We start from the raw sequence: 19286 nt of genomic DNA, 5'->3' as shown, positions 1-19286 counted from the left end.
CACGCAACCAGATATAAAATAAATAATTATTGTCTGTATTATTGTTGTTGTTTTCTACTACGCAGTTCGCACTTGACTGAAAACTATAAAAATCGAACGGAAAATTTGCAACGTGTGCTCCGATAAGTACAAATCGTATAGAAATCTTGCGTTCGAAAAGCCGAATTTGATTTTTTGACGATTCGGAATTCCGAACGCAAAGAGTGGCATTCGGAACGAACGTTACCAGTATATTCTGTTCGGAAATGAACCGAACGTATGCGTTAAACTATTTTAAAGGTATTTCGCGCATTCGGTTTGTCGAATTCGGAAAACGAATTGGAAAATCGAATACGAAAAACGAACGTTTGCGGCGCCTTAAGTAGGGTAACGGTGTTGCGCTCTGTAAACAACGTACGGGGGTAGCAATTTTCCAGACCCAGTGACTGAAATCATTACAGAAGTGCTGTATTTGCTAGAATCTAAAATTCTATTTACATATTTTGTACCTTTCTTGCAAACGACCTTTACCCTGCCAGGATCATCACACAAATTTATTTTATCATAGTTCACTATGTTACATGGTGGCATACCCTGTAGACCTTGTGACAAATTTTCAAAATATTTGCTAATCATTTGGGGATTCAATTGAGCTTTGCATCGCTTAACATTGTGACACAAACGTTCACTCAAAATTGGGTTTCTTTTCACAAAACTATGAAACCAATCTACGCCGGACATGTTGTTCTAGAAGGTCTTAATGGTTTTACCTTGGGTATTAAGAAACTGCTTTACCAACAAGCGAATATCCAACCTAGTTAGAAGAAAGCCCCTTTCTGTAGCCTTTTGAATCCCAGTTGATAGACTAGCCTCTTCCTCATTTGTTAAAGCTGTTGGTCTCCCTGCTGGCAGTGGATGGCTTCTTTTTATTTTATTGCATAGGGTAGCTAGCTCTCGGCATATCATATACTTCAAGTGCTTGTCGATAGGTCATTTTCTTTTGTAAAATATCGGCCAATGCCCTTTCTAAGGAATTTGGAATTCGAACCATGCTCGAATTTGCCCTACTAAAAGTAAAAATTTTGGTTTCTATTTTTTTCAAATAAAACTATTGACTAAACAAACAATTACCATTTCGATTCATGTTAAAAATATATTAGACAACACTTCTATAAAATTTCATAGCAATATGACTTAGGGTACCAGAGTTGCAAATGTTTGTTTTCACCCCATATATAAAATGTCAAAAATACGATCTTAGTCGCAAAATTCTCTGAGTAGTTACTTACCATACAAATATTCTCGTTTTAGCGTGAAAGCAATCGGCAAACTGTCTGTCACTGTTTAGAATTAGTGCAATTCGACGTACTATGAAAATGTGGACGTGGCGACAAGAAACCCGAATGGGAGGGGGAATGTTCGAATTTCTGCCACTCATTCGAAGTAGCGCCGCTCTACGGTATTCGTAGTTTAAAACTTGTATATTTTTCTTATGTCAGATTTATACTTGAATATCAAGTCTGGTCCTTCTATTACCAAAACCATATTAATGATATTGAAAATATCTAATAAAGATTTCTGAAATTTCTATGGTTTAAATTCGACGGAGTGTACCCAGAGACTGGTTTTCCACACACACAACCCTTGGAAAGATTTTTATTTCTCACACTAGAGAAAAGGCGCACATTTGCTGACTTGCAGTTTTTACATACATTGGTAAATAACATGATAGATTTGCCTGAAATGTTAGAACAGCTTAATTTTTATTTGCCTCGCATACCAGCCAAGAACCTACAAACGTTTTACCTATCAAGACCTAAAACACATATGAATACATTTTCATATTTCATTCGACACATATAATTCTGTTCAAAGTGAATGGAATATTTTTAACTGTAGTGTTGCAGCTATTAAAAAAGTACAATTTTCTTAATCATAAATGTTCTTTTATTTTTATATAACTGTAATTACTTCTAATTAAGATCTTTTTTTATATAGAGTTCTTTCTTTGTATTGATAGTTTTTGTATTATATCAATAATTTTTTTTTATTATCTTTTTCGTTCACACTCAATAATTGGATGTAAATCTATAAACTGTGATGTAACTAAATAAATTAATAAATAATTTCTTTTTTTGTACACCCAAAAATTATCGCTTTTTTAGAACCTCCTACATAACTTCTATTTGCGTTTAAAATATGTCTCTTTTTCAATGAAACACCTTATATAAGAATATGTAAGCTGATATTTTATACGCTAAGTAAAGACTTAAATAATTTAAAAAAGAAATGAAATTGTATAAGCTTAATATACCAAACGGAGCCTCCCATTTAAAAGAATTGACAAACTACGTCAATAAAAAAATAAAAGATTTTGGGTAAAAAACTTAATACTAATGACGCGTAATTAAAGTTTTAGGAATTATGATAGTTAGTCATAAAATATCCCTGCATAAGTAAACTCATACTTACCATTAAGCAAATTTACTATGACCCTTTCATCAAAACGCCTACCTAACGCTTTGTCATTCAGATGGCCTCTTCTTCACTTTAATAGCTCTTTTGCACAAGTTACCCCTAACGTGTCCTAGACACATTTACATTCCAAAGGGCTTTTTTGCCGCCTGAGGGTTTTCCTTTTGACTATTGAAAAGGGATAATATATTTGGCGCAGGAAGTGGTGTCGAGTTTTTGCCCTGGGTAAATGTATCATTTGGCATATATAAAACTTTCTTTAGGAATACATTTTCGCTATTAACAAGATTAATATATAGCATAGAGTTAATTTATTTTTTGAGAATAATTTGCTAAAGTAACTGATGAAAAGGATTTACTTTCTCTAAATGTCTCTGAAATTCTTATAATTGCTTTTCGAATCGAAGTCCTTTAAAAAGAATGATTTTCAGGTGCCAGTGAAATGAATAAAAGATCTAACACTGCTACTCTATTTTACTTCTCGGATCGCTTTTATAGTAAAAACAGGATAAATAAAATTTCTAGTGTTGTGAAAAAAATATCAAAATCAATATTAGGCTGCATATGCTATTTAGTAATTTCATTAGAATGATCAGCCATAGTAAGAACTCTGATGTCGAACGTATTACTACAGATTTAATGATGATGTTATTATATTTTTTTTGTTTTTAGTTTACCCAATAACTAAGTAACTTGTCTTTCCATTAGTTCTGTTATATTTGTCCTTCTCCCAAGTGTATATGTTTTGTGTTATCTGATCTCTGTTTTTGTAAATATATTATCAATGTAGTGGCTCTTCTGGTATTTTTTCTTTATGGATAATATTTCTTTTTGGATTGACAGATTTTAGGTTGGTGGTTATCAATCGTTCTCAATCATTACTTGGCTTGTCTGATGCTGCAATTAGATATTTATTTTAGGAACAGGTTTTTAAATATATTGTGGTATATAGTATGTTTTCTATCGCGTTGAAAATATTCTTGCAATTTTATTTTGTAGAAGTACTGACATTTTGTTTGGTCAATATAATGGAATCTTTTATGTATACATATTTATACATAAGATAATAGAATAGGATATAGAATAGGAGTCCTGATATTTTTTATACCGGTCTATAGTGTTTTCCTGTTTTCATTGTCTAAGTTTATTTATAAGTTGCAATGGCTTGGTCTTAGCAGGCTGTTTTCAGAGCTACCTTTTACTTTTTGATTTGTGCCATGCTCACGTTTACTATTTCCTATTAATTGTTTCCCTATTTTCCTTTTTTTTCATTTACTTCTTTTGCTTCATCTTGCTTTTTCAATTTTGGTTTCGTTCGTGGTTTAGTCAGAGTCATTGTCGTTATTTTGCTATTATATCTAAATAATTTTTAGCTTAATATGTTTGTTAATATTTTGGACTTTTCTATAGATATAATATTTTTATATAAACTATCTAACTGTCTTTATAGTTCCGGTTTCTAGTTTGATGGTAAACGTTTTCCTGTTTTAGTGCTTGTTTTTATAAAATAGTAATGACATTTTTATTTGCTGTATCATTAATGCTATATTCAAGCTTTTCTTTTTCGCGATGATTTCCCTAACAATTATATCGCTTGTCCAAAACTGGATTTCTTCTAAAAGCCATTAGGGTTCATAATATTACTAATTTTTTGATTTATTGAGTAAATCGTTCTTCCTTAATATAAAAGCAAAATATTCTCTCATCGTAGATACTTTTGTAGAACGTAGCTCGGTGACAATATTATATCCTGTAAAATTTTAATATACAGGACACTTCTACAGAGACAGTTCTTTCTATAGAGTACTATAGCTTTGGTTTTGGCGAATACATTAAGTGACTAAAACGAGTAATTGATATTTTAATCCAGTAAAAGCTTAGGCTTCTATGCCACCTCCTTTATTTCGAGTATTTGGCATCCATCTGTAAAGTGCTGAATAGATTCCAATATTCCACATTTATATTTAATTCTGTCACCCTAAGTTAATCATTAATTATTATTAAAGAGTCTTAATTTCATTAAACTCTTTAACGATATGTTTTAGGTAGTTTTCAATTAATATAATTTGAATCTAAATTGCTACCATAAGTTTCTGTCTTTGAGTATATTGTGAAACGGGGTTACTTTGACATAATTTTTTGGGGAATTTTCCGGTGTAATTTTTAAAATTTTTATTAATCAGGCATTTGTTTTATTTGATAGGAACAATTGATCCTTTGACTACAAATTTACCAAATATTGAATTTTTAAAACATGTAATTATACCAAAAAAAAATATTTAAAATTAGTGTTAAAGTAACCCCGCATGTGGGGCTTCTTTGACATGTCGTTATATTTCGTTTTAAATGAAAGTAGTCCCCGTTCAGGGTTAGTTTAATATCGCAGTATGAATTTTTTTTTGTAATTTAAATAGTTTTAGGGTTAAAAAAATGAAATATATATGATTAGATGACAGTTTGTTTATCACTACTTCGGGGTTATATGGAAAAATTCCAGTCGCTCTAAACGCGCTTTGAAGGTTGGTTTTTATAGTTGGACTGATAGCATTCCACAATGTGTTGAAAAGTAATGGAAATTGCCTTAGAACATTAAAAACACTAGAATAAACAATGGCTGCTTTGGATTGAGCGCAATATCTGCACAGGGGGCAGAGGGATATTATGTTGATAAACATGCTTAGTATTCCATGTTGCCAGTGATTACTCAATTTTAACAGAAGAAAATAAAGTGATATAATAAATTATTATAATATTAGTAGAAAGTGAGTTGCATGCTTTATTATAAAGAAAAGAAATAGTGACAGTCGTTAAATAACCTAATTTATTTTGTACTATATTTACACTAACCACTAATATTAATTAATATTTTTAATCTGAATTCTTTAAATTACCAAATTTCCACACACAGCGGCAATGCTGTAAATGTAGAAGTATTCTTGCGATAAAGTTATTTGGCAACTGCGCTCGTTGTTTACTTTTGGATGGTGCACCTTTCGTACAGTATTAGCGTTGATTGAATAATAGGTAACCAATGTTGCTCTGGTAGTTGGATGAGTCTCACACGCCTTTTTCTCTTTATGTGAGTGATTGTAATTGTTGTAAAAAATGTACCTTGTAAAAAAAGACAAACACTGATTTTATATTAAAAGATATTTAATGTATTATCAATGCGCGATACACATATAAAATCCTAGTTACACTAGGTATTTAATGCTCGGTGTATGTGTTTAAAGTTCGTGAGTTGTGCGTTCAAGTGTCAGGTTTGGAATTGTGTGTTGAACTGTGAAATATAATTCAGATAACAGCAGGGCAGCGCAAAGTTCCAGGCAAGGTATGGAGCGCAAGTAGAGGCAGGCTCCATACGCCTTTTGACATGCATCGCAAAATCCAAGAAGTTGTATGTTTATTGGTTGAAGAAGAATTAATCCAAAACCAACTGCAATTGCCACAAGTCTTGAGTTAGTAATCGGGCGCAGACTGTTACTGGGTTTACGAGTCTCAGAGGGTCGAATATTTTCGAAATTTCTGACAAAATGAAGCATTTTGTCACTGTAGTGGGACTTGTTTATATTATTGACGTGATAGACGATAGAGTCAGCTTTAGAATCCCATAAAATTCTTAGTCACGTCGGGTCCTCACCTAGTTGTAATTTGAGGTTAATGTTTGCTGCTGGTAAACCCTTGAGGGTTTTCTTGGAATTGGATGCGAATTGCCTGATAGGAAAACAACCTTTTTGCAATAGTTGGATGACATTATTACGTAATTGTATGGTGTCTTGGATGGTGGATGCTCCGGATAGGAAATCGTTCATGTACAGATTGCGATTAAGCGCCTCGGCGGCTCGCGGATAACGACGACCCTCTTCTTTCGTTAATATATTATTATTCTGTTAATATATCAACGCTTTTAGGTTCTAATATAAAAGACCTATTTCTATTTATTATATTATACCGCCTATTTTTGTAATATATAATAAATATCTAAACGAATTGGAGATGGTTGCAAACCTCTAGAAACGAAAGTTTTATGTTTAAAAATTATTGAGTTAGATGTTATAAACGACTATAACTGCTAAAGGATATGGATAAAGCTTTTCCTTATAGCCGTTAGGAGTTACATAATTCATTATATTTTTTAACATCCAACAATTCAAAATTTTCTTACCAAAAAACTTTTGTTTGTAGAGGTTTGTAACCACCATCTCAAATGCGTTTAGATATTTATTATAAAAAAAGGTTGAAATGGAAATTGTCGAAACAGTGGGCTGCCAAGGCAGTTATGCATATAGGTCTCCTGATGGACCTGTCATGCCCCACAGGGGGTTCCAGAGCCCAACAGCCTTAGAAAAACCAATAAGGCTCTCTGGTCTGAAAGAATTAAAGTCACTCGATGCACTGAAAGTGTTACTCATGTATTTGAACCTGGCGCGCGTAAGTGCTGGGCACTCCCCAGCTACATGGTCAATGGTTTCATCCTCCTCACAGCACCACCGGCATTTCGGATTGTCCGCAATACCGATGGTATGCAGATGGCTTCTTAAGTGTCAGTGACCGGTTAAAAGACCCGTCACTAGCCGAATTTCGCGTCTTTTAGGCATAGTAGATTTTTGGTGAGACATCATGAGACTGTCTCATACCAGGGGACTCAATCCATCTTCGGTGGGTCCACTTGTCCAGCAGACCCTTCATTAATGCGACCTCTACGCATTTGGCGATACCAATTATGGGTTCCGGCCCCATCGGCACATTCGCGGATTCCAGTCTGGCAAGAGAGTCCGCTTCCTCATTACCAGCATGACCTGCGTGGCCAGGTATCCAGACGAGCTAGACCTTGCAGCCAACCTGCACTAGTTTTTTCAGGACTTTTATGCACTCTTGTATAAGCTTGGAGCTTACTTTTGCGGCCGTGATAGCCTTAATGGCAGCTCTGCTGTCCGAGCATATTGAAACGGCTGTATTGCGGTATCCGCAGCTTAGGATTTTCTGTCCGCATTTTAATTCAGCGAATACTTCGGCCTGGAAGACAGTGGCATGCTCTCCCAGCGAGTATGCCCTACTGGTATGTGGGATCCCACCACAAAGCCCTGATCTAGCTATGTTATTCATTCTGGAGCCATACATGTGTACCAGATGATCCCCCTATTTAGCAATGCAGGTCTGTTGGAATGGTCCCACTTCTCTCTGCCTGCAATGTGCGTCACGAATCCCTCGCATTCCACAGTCACTAGAGCCATGCAGTCGCTGCCCATCAAAAGGAGAGGATGTTCCTGTATGGCCCGTGACCAAATTTTTGCGTGACCAGTCTCGCCAGCACGTAGTTCGCCAAGGACGTATAGCCTGTAAGAAAAAAGATTATTTTAAATCCTTTTTAGCCTTTTTCATTTCTTTAACGTTCGACTTGTTAAGTAATTTTCACAAGAAAACTTTAGTTTGTAGAGGTTTGGTTTATAACCATTATAAATCGATTTAATTATTGATTGTTAATAATTGGACTAAAAACTATTAAAATTCCTTGGGAATTTTAGAAGATACGGGGATTATATCGATTAAATAACAACGGGCGCGGACTATAAATAGGTTGCTGGCAAACGACATATGCTGCGTTCTAGGTTTGGTCGCTGGATATTGATCGGGCGCTAGCTTCACAGATATGAAAGAATATATAGAAAAACAACACAAGGTTGCAACATCGGATACGTGCATTGAAAACATAGAGGTTATTCTACGTTGCCAAGTTGCTTTTTTTGCATTAACTTTTTTGTCAGAAATCTTTTTTTATTCTAAAAAATTTGTTGATTGCTCTCAAAGTATATATTATTAGTCAGCAAATAAACGAAACTTTTAAAGAGTACATTTTTTAACTGTTACAAAATACAACATATTAAAAAATGTGTAGTAGATTAAGAAAATTATATATTGAATGAAAAATTGAAAAGTCGATTTGACATCATTGTCTGAGAGATGGTGAACTCAAACAACCTCGCCTATGGTTTGCAGCTAGGCTTATTCTAGGCATTCAATGCTCTAAGGAAATTGCTTTTTAGAGATAGGTGGCGACGTTTAAGGCGCAAATGAGTGCGCCTTGATTCCTGTCTACATACGTCCAACACTTCTTCTTTACTGGACCAAAAACCTCAACGGTTAGGTAGATAAGCCACGAAATAAATGTGGCTCTCTTTGACAATCATAATGGCTTCCGATGAAAAGTGTGATGCAAGATTGTCTCCTAGTTTCACAACAGTTTTGTTTTCGATCCTGTTCATATTTATACTGGGCAAGAGAGCTTTAAAAAACCACATTTCAAAAATATTCATGTCGAACCATCCTAAGTCGCTTTAATAGTAAACTCTGCCTGGTGGCCCTCCATTGGTCCAATTGTCATACAGATTTTTTAATTTGTACACGACCATAGGTGGTATCAAAACACCTTCCGCTGTATCACAAAACGTTACACTTACTAATATTCGGAGTGCTCTCTGACACGTTTTACGTTTTCTGCGACGTTGTACCAGCATTTTTTTAACTCCTGGATCGTCTATGATATTAGTTTCGTTATAATTATAAATTTGTGAAGGTCGCATTATGCTTAAAACATGACGAATATTTTCAAAAAAATCTAAAATCTGAAGAGATCCAACTGCCGATCTCGGCCTTTATATGTTCGACGCTAGCCGATTACTGAGCGCATTTCTTTGTGCAAAGGATTCCACAAAATCCAAACGGGGAAGATTGTTATTCCATTGTGGAATAAGTCGAGCTTGCTAATTAATATATTTTTCTACGACGCTTCGTATACCGGCTTTAGATATTGGAAAACCCCAGTCGCTGACAGTACCCAATATCTCAGCAATCAAGTGTTCTTCTTCTGGTTGTATACTTAATATTTGGATGACCAGATTTACCTTCGTGTTTATGATGTATCTTATTCAAAAGAATGATTCGGTTAATATTGTATTTTTCCGCAGCAGCACCTTTTTGCGATAACCCATTCTTTTGACGCCTTATTTAAGTCCTCCTCACTATAATTTTTATACTTACGCGCACCTACCTTTTTTTATAATTTCTCATAGTCACTACTAATTTATACCAATATTTGTCTCGGACAGCCGAACACATAATATACTCTAAAACAATATCAAAATATCAAATATCCTAACTTAACCTCACATTTCGCTTTAAAACAGGTGGTGTCAAAGTAGCCCCAAAATATACCAAAGTAACTCTGAAAGTCAAAGTAGCCCCGTTTTACGGTAGCTGTTCAAACGCATCAACCTTTATTTCGACACCGTTTTCAAGATATTCCTGCTGATCTTCTAGCTCACTTCATTGATATGCGTTCCATCCAATAGCTTCCTTACCATCTCTGCAACTTTACTTGCTGCAAACTATGCAGTCATTCATGTATAGCTCGCTGATACTCAAATTTTTCCTCAGCTTTCCTGGGAAAATAAGAATGTAAGTAATTTGCTGTCCTGGTGGCCCTTGTGGTACAGAGGGTGGTATTTATTTGCCTTAAATTTTCATACCAAGTTATCAATATCAGTTTAACTGGACATTTAATATTCTCCAAGAAATAGAAAAAGCTGCACCTGGATAAGTATTTAATGCTTTAGTACTAATTTTTACTATTAAAGTTCGTTCTCGACACTTTTAATACTTGTCACACTTTTATATTGGAACCTCTAAAGCATTTAATAAATTGTGTTTTTGCTACTGGTATTTTTCCAACTATTCTTAAGACATCAACTATAACACCTGTACATAAAAGTGGGAATAAAAGCGAAAAAACAAATTACAGACCGATTGCCGTTACTAGTAATATTAATAAAATTGATGAAAAGTGTATAAAACTGAAACTAAATGATTTCTTAAAAAATGAACAATTACTTTCTAAATTTCAGTATGGTTTCAGGGAGGGGCGTAACACTAAGGACGCAATTGCAGAGGTCACATACTTTGTAGTCAACAATTTTAATAAAGGACTTAAGCCATTAGCATTTTTCTTGGACCTGTCAAAAGCATTCGACACGGTGAAACACTAATTAGGGATCAGACATGGGTCGGTGCTTTTGATAGGTGTGAGACTGCCATGACCACAATTAAATACTGGTTGGACTTGAACTTCTTAACCCTTAATGTCGAAAAAATAATTTTTTTTATATTACCTAAAGTAGTAAACATACTTCCAAATGAAATAAAAAATGTGCATCATGCTCCAGAACTGTACTATAAGTTGTAAATTGACTTGTACTTTTTGGGAAATACATACTTTTTTGATTTTGACTTTTTTTTGCTACTGGGTAATAATAATTTGACTAAATTCTTGTAACAAATTTCACATGTGTTGAGCTCATATTTACGCATTAATTTTTGATGTATACGAAAGTATAATTTATATAATCTAATGCAATTGCCATTATTATAGTTGTATCCCCCGTTAATATAACCTAACAATAGCTTGGTTCGCGGGTCGAATTCCGAACCGGTTTAGGGAATATTCGCATGCGCAATATAAACACGAGCGTTCGCGGATAACATCGGATTGGTTCGTTACCGATTCAGAATCAGTTCTCGTAGTCGCCGGATTTTTGATGGTATTAAAAGTTGGGTTCTGCTGTTCATGCGCAATATGCAACATTCTTGTCAGCTGTTTGTATAAATCGATCCATACCAACCTGATACTAAACTGTTTTGCTTGATTCTTACTTCTTAGTTTAATTCATTTTGATTTTAAAGTATAAAGAAGAAATATAGGTGATTATAAATCAATAGAATTAGTAAGTTCATTTATTTTTTTTAACAATGACTTTAACTTTCTGCGAAATTATTTTTAGATAGATATTTTCCTCCATCCATTATGTCCGACCACTTATCCTTTAGCGTTGAGGATATGAAAGATTTGTTAGAACTTATATATGTTCCTAAAAGCAATGCATCGTTTGAGGAAGTTGTACCACAGTTTAATGATGTCTAATATATAGAGCATTTTCGTCTAACCCGTGAAAGGTCAGAAGAATTAGCAAATCGATTTGCTAATTCTTTAAACCCTTGAAAACTTGGATTCATCTGACCACAGTATGTTTTTCAAGAAATCGCGGTTATCCACATCCATATGAAGCAGGAGGCAGCAAAATTGAATGCGTCTTTGGTAGTCGTTTTCTTCAAGATTTTGCACGGGAGTGTAATGAAAGGGATGCTTTCCGTTGGCATGAAGAACAGACCAGACCTTCCATACACTTAGGTTTAGATTGGCAGCTACAGTCCGGATGCTCGTTGTGGGATCTTCGTCAAAAGCTTTCAGAATTCGTTCGTCATCAGCGACATTACGTGGTCTGCGAACTCCAGGTTCACGGCGATTTAGACTACCAGTTTCTCTTAAGCGCCTAAAGGTCGTTTCAAAAGTATGACAATTAGGTTGGTATCTATTGGGAAAACGCTCTTGATAAATTCTTTTTGCTTCTCGGCCATTTCCATCAGCTCTACCATATGCCATTAGGATATCGGCGTACTCCTTATTTGTAAAGGCACCAGCCATTGTAGGCAACAGTAACAATAAAACAAAGTTAACGAAAATGAACAACAAAAACAATATGCGTAGAGCGGAGTTAAAAATACGTGAAGTAGCGGAGAAAGACAAGTCTCGAATAAATAATACTCGTATTATGGTTAGTAACAGGTAACAGTTTAAGGTGGTGGGATACAAAGGAAGTGTCGCCGAATGATTAAGAAGATAAGGTTTAGCTGTGTTAGAAAGAGGCATAAGATTTATTTTTATTTTTTCCATTGTAAAGTTGACGTAACATTTTTTTTCTATTGATTTGAGGAAGTTTGTTACTCCACTATTAGTTTCTCTTTAAATATTTTTCTCAGTTATTACCTAAATCTGAATGAGACAACATTAGTCTTTAAAATAAAATTAATTGTGCGTCATTTTGGCCAAAAATTTAAAAAAATTGAAGGTTAAAGTAAATAAACGGGGAAAATCTAATAAAAAAAGGAAAAAATATATTACTCCTTAAATTTGAGCAAAAACAAAAAAATACTATGCATTTTAAATAGCCAGTAACCTATTCACCATTTCCGTTTGGCTACTCACCTTTCAAACACTCTGTATATTAATATTAATAAAGATTGATTGATTGATTACTCAGTTCATAGGTAATACGATATTTACGATAAAATGCTTTATACTAACCTTTATAATCACAGGAATAAAAACTTTATAAAATTAATATTTTGATAAAGTGGTGTATATGGAGCTCGTTATAATAAAGCTTACATTAAATATAAACGACAGTAGCAGGCCATTAATCAACATGGCTTATGGATCGAAATCAACTTCGCTCTTTCTAAAAAAAATCTCTATTAAATATTTAACCATTCAAATTTTATACAAAAGCATTATTCTTTTCAGACAAGCCACTCCATCAAAATTTAAAAATGTATTCATTTATAAAGAAACACAAAATGAACAACAGGCTCCTCTCTTGGCGCATCCCCATTAATTCTAATAAAAACGCGCAATTTTCAAAAGGGGGATGAAAGAGACCTCGCGCGCCGTTCTGCCCCGCACATGAAGTCCAGTTTGCGTCGCGCTCTTTTACTGGAAGCATCATGCTTTATTTCCCCGCTGTGAAAGTTTCTGAACCACGTGTTGATAAGTAGAGACGTGAAAGAACTTTAATAGAGGTATGAAAGATATATATATTTAAAAAATCGTTTAGCATTAAATTTTTTATTAAATTTACGATTGTGATAAAATAGTATTCCTCATGGAAATTTTATATTTAGTGTATTTTTATAGAGTTATTTTTAAAACTGGGTTGTTTAATTTGTAATGATAATAATTATTATGTATACCAAATATTTTAAACATATATCTATATTACCCTATAAAAAAAGTCTAATATACAGGCTGTTTTCAAAACTATAAATTTATTTTTTAGTAGAACTCTTAAAAAGGTTAATATACCAAAAATCACCTATATAAAAGTTGCAGAATTGTTCAAAATTATCCCTATTTATTCGACTAACATACAATATTGCTCTTTAAGGGCTTCCAAAATAAAATTCTAGTGTTCACGAATTAAATCACGAATTTCCGATGCGCTCTTGAAGTTCTTCTGGAGTATTTACTGCTCCATCATGATTTGACACCAACTCTTTTAAATAGCCCCACAAAAAAAATCACAAGACGCTAAGTCTGGGCAGCGAAGAGTCCAAAAAATGGGTCGTTGCGCCCTCCCCATATATTCGGAAACTCATTGTTTCGATGTTCATGAACATTTTGTCTAAAATGTGGAGTCCCATCATGTAGGAACTGTCTATTCTGTCTCACATTTAGAGAAATATCTGCTAATACTTGTGGCAGTTTATGCAACGCAATTTATTATTATATTATATAATAATAATTCTGGAAAATTTAAATAAATTTCACCGGTCAGTCAAGGTGGATAAAAGTGTCATGAAAATTTTCATGCGAATTTTCTATTCGTCAAATATGATTATTGTGGAAATTTTGCATTCCATCACGTGTAAATGTGGCTTCGCCTGTAGACAACATTAATTTCTTAAAATCTTCATTTCTGCCCAACTATTCTAAAAGCCACTGGCAAAATAAAGCTCTTCTAGGTTGTACGCTTGTACATGTTGATAATGATAAAGATAATACTGTTTTTTTCGTATTGTCTTTTACACTTTACTATAAGAAACTCCTACTTACGCCGCTATGGATCTAGTAGTGATTGCTAAGTCGTATTCGACCATTTCTAAAATGTCTTTTTCAATCTGTAACATTTCAGGTTGAGCAACTATTCTAACGTGACTTCCTTATTGAATTATTAAAGATCCTGTATTACGAAGTCTAATACAACATTTATTAGTTACATTAATAAGAAACTCAGGTACTTCTCTTATAACTTCTTTATCTATTATTTTAATTTTAACACAAATTATTTATTTAATCTTAGAATCAACAGTATTAATTATTCAATCTTATGTATTTTCTATTCTATAAACCCTTTACTCAAGAGAAGTAGACTAATGACACATAAAAATGACCCATTTCATCTAGTAGACCAAAGATCATGACCCTCATGGTCTTATTAAATTATTTCATTTTAATGAAACAAACCTAATAATTCTTAGAATATTAACCAATATTATAATTATATACCAATGATGACGAGATGTAACCCAAGAAGGAACATTTCAAGCCCTTCATACTTTAAAGGTAACTTTAGGCTTACGATGAGGAATAGTCTTATTTATTACTTCAGAAGTATTTTTCTTCTTCGCTTTTTTTAGCCTAGAATTGAATTAGGACTAAACTGACCCCCCTATACAAATTATTACCTTTAACCCATTAGAAATGATGAAACCCGGATGATTTCTTAAAAGAAACTTTTCCGCATAAGACCTGCATGCTACAGCTGAATTTTGTTGGCACTCTCTATAGATAAATGTTTACTAGTTTATTACTTTCGCAAGAAGAGGTTATTTTTCCGCACAAAATAATCAGACAAATGAAATACGCACTATTAAAACACTAATACAATTGATCGAATCAAAAATTCGTAGGGGAGACCGGGGACAATTGAAACAATTTCCAAATATTTATTTTCTGCTCTTAGAGAAAATCAGATTTACAGCTAAAAAATTTTTTACAAGGTCATTTATTAATTCCTTGCAAAATTTAAATCAGGTTATTTTACTTATTATATAATGCCTGTAAGATATTAAAGGAAGCATATAGCCTTGTATATTGTTTCAATTGTCTCGGAGACGGGGACAGTTGAAACACCATTAAGAATATACAAAATATTTATTTTAATACTGAAATAACATTCAATTTAGAAATCCGAATAAAACAACATTGATACATATAATTTTTACACTTAAATAAAACCAAATTTTTTATTCAAAAGTTTTAAACAACATAATAATTATCCTAATGCTAAAATAAAGATAAATTAGCAAAGTAGAATATTTATTCTGACATTCAGTTATGACATATACAAATCTTCTTGACGAGTGCATTCTACATGTGACCATTGGTAATCAATGCATTGCACCCATTTTTCCCCTGAACGGCTATTTCTATACGATTCCAAACATACTAGACAAAAACAGTCTTTATTGTCACTGCTGCTATCGTCCTGACTATTCTGTTGACGAGTTTTTTTAGACACTGGTGTTTTTGATGTATTTTTTGGATCACCAATTTTACATATTCTTATTGAATAGCATCTTTTTCTGATGTGTCCATATAAATAGTGGATTTTCTACTTTTGCGTTTCCCTGTAGTTTTTCGAGGAAGAGCTTTTAGTAACGGCATTATTAGCTCAGGTGAAAACACATCCAAAGAGAGGTTAGAGGCTGACTGGACACTTGTAGATGCAACTGGAGGTGGGGTGCTTGGTGGCTCTAATGAAACAGTTCCGCTCATTGACGCTCTTGGAGAGTTAGAATTTACTAATTTTGGAAAAGAATCAGTGCTGCTTAAATCTTTATTATCTCTTGAACCTACTGCCTGGACTTCTTGGGGAATATTTAACTGAAAATTTTCGGGAGAAGGTCTGTTAGTGACATATGATGGAGCAAAATCTAAAGCCGTAAAAATATCTCGATTATACGGCCATATATCAGTGCACTGGAATCCAGCAACAATATTAGATTGTATTAAAACCATAGACAGACTCTGTTTAACGATGCTGGGGATGTCATAAATTGTCATCGTTTTGCCTGGATTGTTTCTCATCCAAGAATCGCAAGTTGAATTTACACCTTTTTTAAATGGACCATAAATCGAGCGATCCAAAGGTTGTAGTTTATGTGAACAGTGTGGGGGAAATGAGAGGACAATAATGCCGTTCTTTGCAAAAGTCCAAGCATGATATGCTTACATGAGATTAATGGTTATCTATTAAAAGCAAAACTTTATTTTCAATTGATCTATTGGTATGTTTTTGAAAGTGTCTTAAGTATAGCAAGAATTCATCTTCTTACATCCATCCACTAGCATTTCCTGCTCCAATGCACCCAGGTGGACCGTCACGAACGAAATAATCCTGATATCTCAATCTTGTAAAATGTAAAAATTGGTGGGATGCGATTTCCAATTGCATTTACTGCTATTGCCACTGTAACCAAAGTGCCACGTTCTCCTGATGTAAGTGCCCCTACCTGTTTGGGTCCCTTTTCTGCTACGATTTTAGTAGGTTTTTGTACTGTCGTAACACCGGTTTCGTCTATATTATAAATGTCCTTCGCTTGAAATCAATATCTGTCTATTACCGTGGTAAGATTGTCAAAGAAAAGTTGTACATTTGTTGGGTTAAAACTGGTCGCTCTTGAAAGGCTTGTAGCCTGGGGAGAATGGATAGATAGTTTAGGATTACGTTTCATAAACCCAGAAGACCAATCTTCTCCTGCCAATGAGTTTTTAGTCCATGTATTCAGCATATTCAATGAATATTTTAAGGCTATTTGGTAGGCCAGTTTACGTTTTTTTTTTGGCGATAGACCCTAAAATATTTGAGATGCCTTTATTATGTATTTAACAATGGATTTTTCCTGCTCAACGTTAAATACTCGTCGTACACACCTATATCCCATTGTTATAGTTTCAGTGGACCCTTGTTCAATAAATGTTTTCTTTTTCTTAATAAATCTGCCTAATGTAACATGATTCAGTTCAAACAAATCTGCCGCAGACCTTACGGATTCTCCATTTTCAATAACCTGCCTATACGCATTTTCGTAAACCAACTTGGATTTGGTACCTTTATTTGTTTTCCTGACCCTTTCACATGGCATTCTATAACAAAGTAATAGCCCTCAGAGAGTTTGTTACAATCAGTTAATCAGTTTACGCAAAAATAATACCAAAAGCCTTCTATAAATTTTGTTTCAACTGTCCCCGTAAAATTATTTACATCTTGTTTTAATTATCGCCTTCAGGTTTTTTTTGGCAAAATATTATTTTTCTTTAAACTCTTTAATTAAAACTAACAAGTTTAGGCTGCTAAACCTAAGCAAAAACATAAAAAAATTGATGAAAAACAAAAAAAGTGGTGTATTTAAATTATTTGTATTATATATTTTATTGTATTAAAACTACTTGGGTACACTTAAATTTCTTGTTTTCACACTTTTTAGATGAAACGTAAAAATTACTTTGTTGACATAAAATAAGAGAGCCGAGCGCACTCACCCACTTTGCTCAACTGCTAGTTTCACACTGTCGAGCAGAAATGTGGAATTAGTCAAACGTTGTGAGGCTGCGTACACGAGTTTTTACCTTCGCGTCTAAAAAAAATGGCGACTGTTTCAACCGTCCCCTGTTTCAATTGTCTCCGGTCTCTTCTACTTAAAACCATACAATAATACAAATTTTGATAAACGGTAAGAGTAGTAAACAAAAAAAGGTAAGAATTTATACATAGTAGCAGAGAATCTCAAAAAATTTGTTTAATAACATCTTATTTTATTAAATTTATATTGTCGTAATCTGTCTTTTATTATGCAACTTTTATACAGGTGATTTTTGGTATATCAACTCCTTTTGGCCAATTCTACCAGCAATTAAAATAAATGTCTCAATTTTGAAAACACCCTGTGTAGGGTGGTTCATCGAAAAATTCGTACCCTATTAATGGCTTTCCTGCTATATTTTGGGAGATATCCCTGACACCTCAATTTTGATTTCTTGCGGGACATTTTGTCATCTACAACCGTACAAAAATAAGATAGTGCGTTACAATTTAGATTTTTGAATCGAAACGTCTTTTTTTATTCTTAGATCTTGCAGAGAGTTTTTAGTAACTTTAAAATAATAATATTTATACCTATCATTATTCGTTGTAAAGCTATTTGATTTTATATTAAAATTCAAGAAATGTGATAAAAAATTATATCTCAAAAATAATATTCAATACTGTTCTCATAGTAAAAACACTTTACTTAAAATTAAGCAACTCTCCAAATAATAAAAAAAATGTCAAAAAACAACTTAAGGTTTACACGTACATACATTAAAGTAGAACAAAAGTTAAAGTAGAAATTAATTTGCTATAAAAAGGAAGATCAATGTGGTAATAAGTGATGAAAGTAGTGTATCACATTTTCAAGCATGTCTTGAACTTTTTTATCTATATTTATCCGTAATCCACTACCGATGATCTGGAGTGAAATGTGGCTTCCGTTAACTAAAAATTTAACTTTTCAAAGGCCCTAAAAAAAGTAATCTAAAATACTTAGATCCGAAAATCTTGGCGGCCATTCAATGGGGCCTTGTCTGCCGATCTAAAGATTCAAGAAATGGGTGTCCAAAAATTATCATTCTGGAGCCACATAGTGCGGTGGTGCACCATCTTGTTGTCATTTTCATTATAAGTAACTAAGTTTTATTATTTCGGTAATTCGTTGCTCTATTGTATTTTGGGAATAAAAAATTAGAAAAGCCCTACAACATGATTTCCAAAAATTCCGGCACAGATATGTACTTTTTCAGGATAATGCGAGTGCACCTTGCGAAACAAATGTGGATTCGAGTCACTCCAATATCGGAACTTATGTCTATTTATAGTACCATGTAAAAAGAACGTACACTAATTAGATACGTATTACAGATTTGCGTTGTTAATTATACGTTAAAACATTAGTGCTCAAAACTTAAACCTTTTATCAAAATCGTGTTCATGAAACTCATGGACAAGTTTTTAATCTTGTACGGGTGAAATTGATTGTATTTCAAAATTCTTCGTACTGTTCAGCGTATAAATCCTGAATAAATAGCCAGTCCATCAGTGCTTTGGGTGTTTGGGGCTAGA

At 33.6% G+C, this 19286-nt stretch overlaps 1 protein-coding gene across 1 annotated transcript in view; it reads left to right on the top strand.

Moving 5' to 3' along the window:
* The first annotated feature begins 13037 nt into the window (after nt 1-13037).
* Nucleotides 13038-19286, top strand: part of LOC126743632 (adhesion G protein-coupled receptor E4-like) — a 747227-nt gene continuing 740978 nt past the window's right edge. Inside the window, exon 1 of the mRNA XM_050450819.1 lies at nt 13038-13143. The gene's annotated coding sequence lies outside the window, so the exon portion shown is untranslated. The remainder of the gene's footprint in view (nt 13144-19286) is intronic.

This window comes from Anthonomus grandis, chromosome 13 (genome assembly GCF_022605725.1).
Source record: "Anthonomus grandis grandis chromosome 13, icAntGran1.3, whole genome shotgun sequence".
In the NCBI taxonomy this organism is placed as follows: Eukaryota; Metazoa; Arthropoda; class Insecta; order Coleoptera; family Curculionidae; genus Anthonomus; species Anthonomus grandis.
The sequence above is the reverse complement of the archived record's forward strand: the minus strand, read 5'-3'. Positions and strand labels throughout refer to the sequence as shown.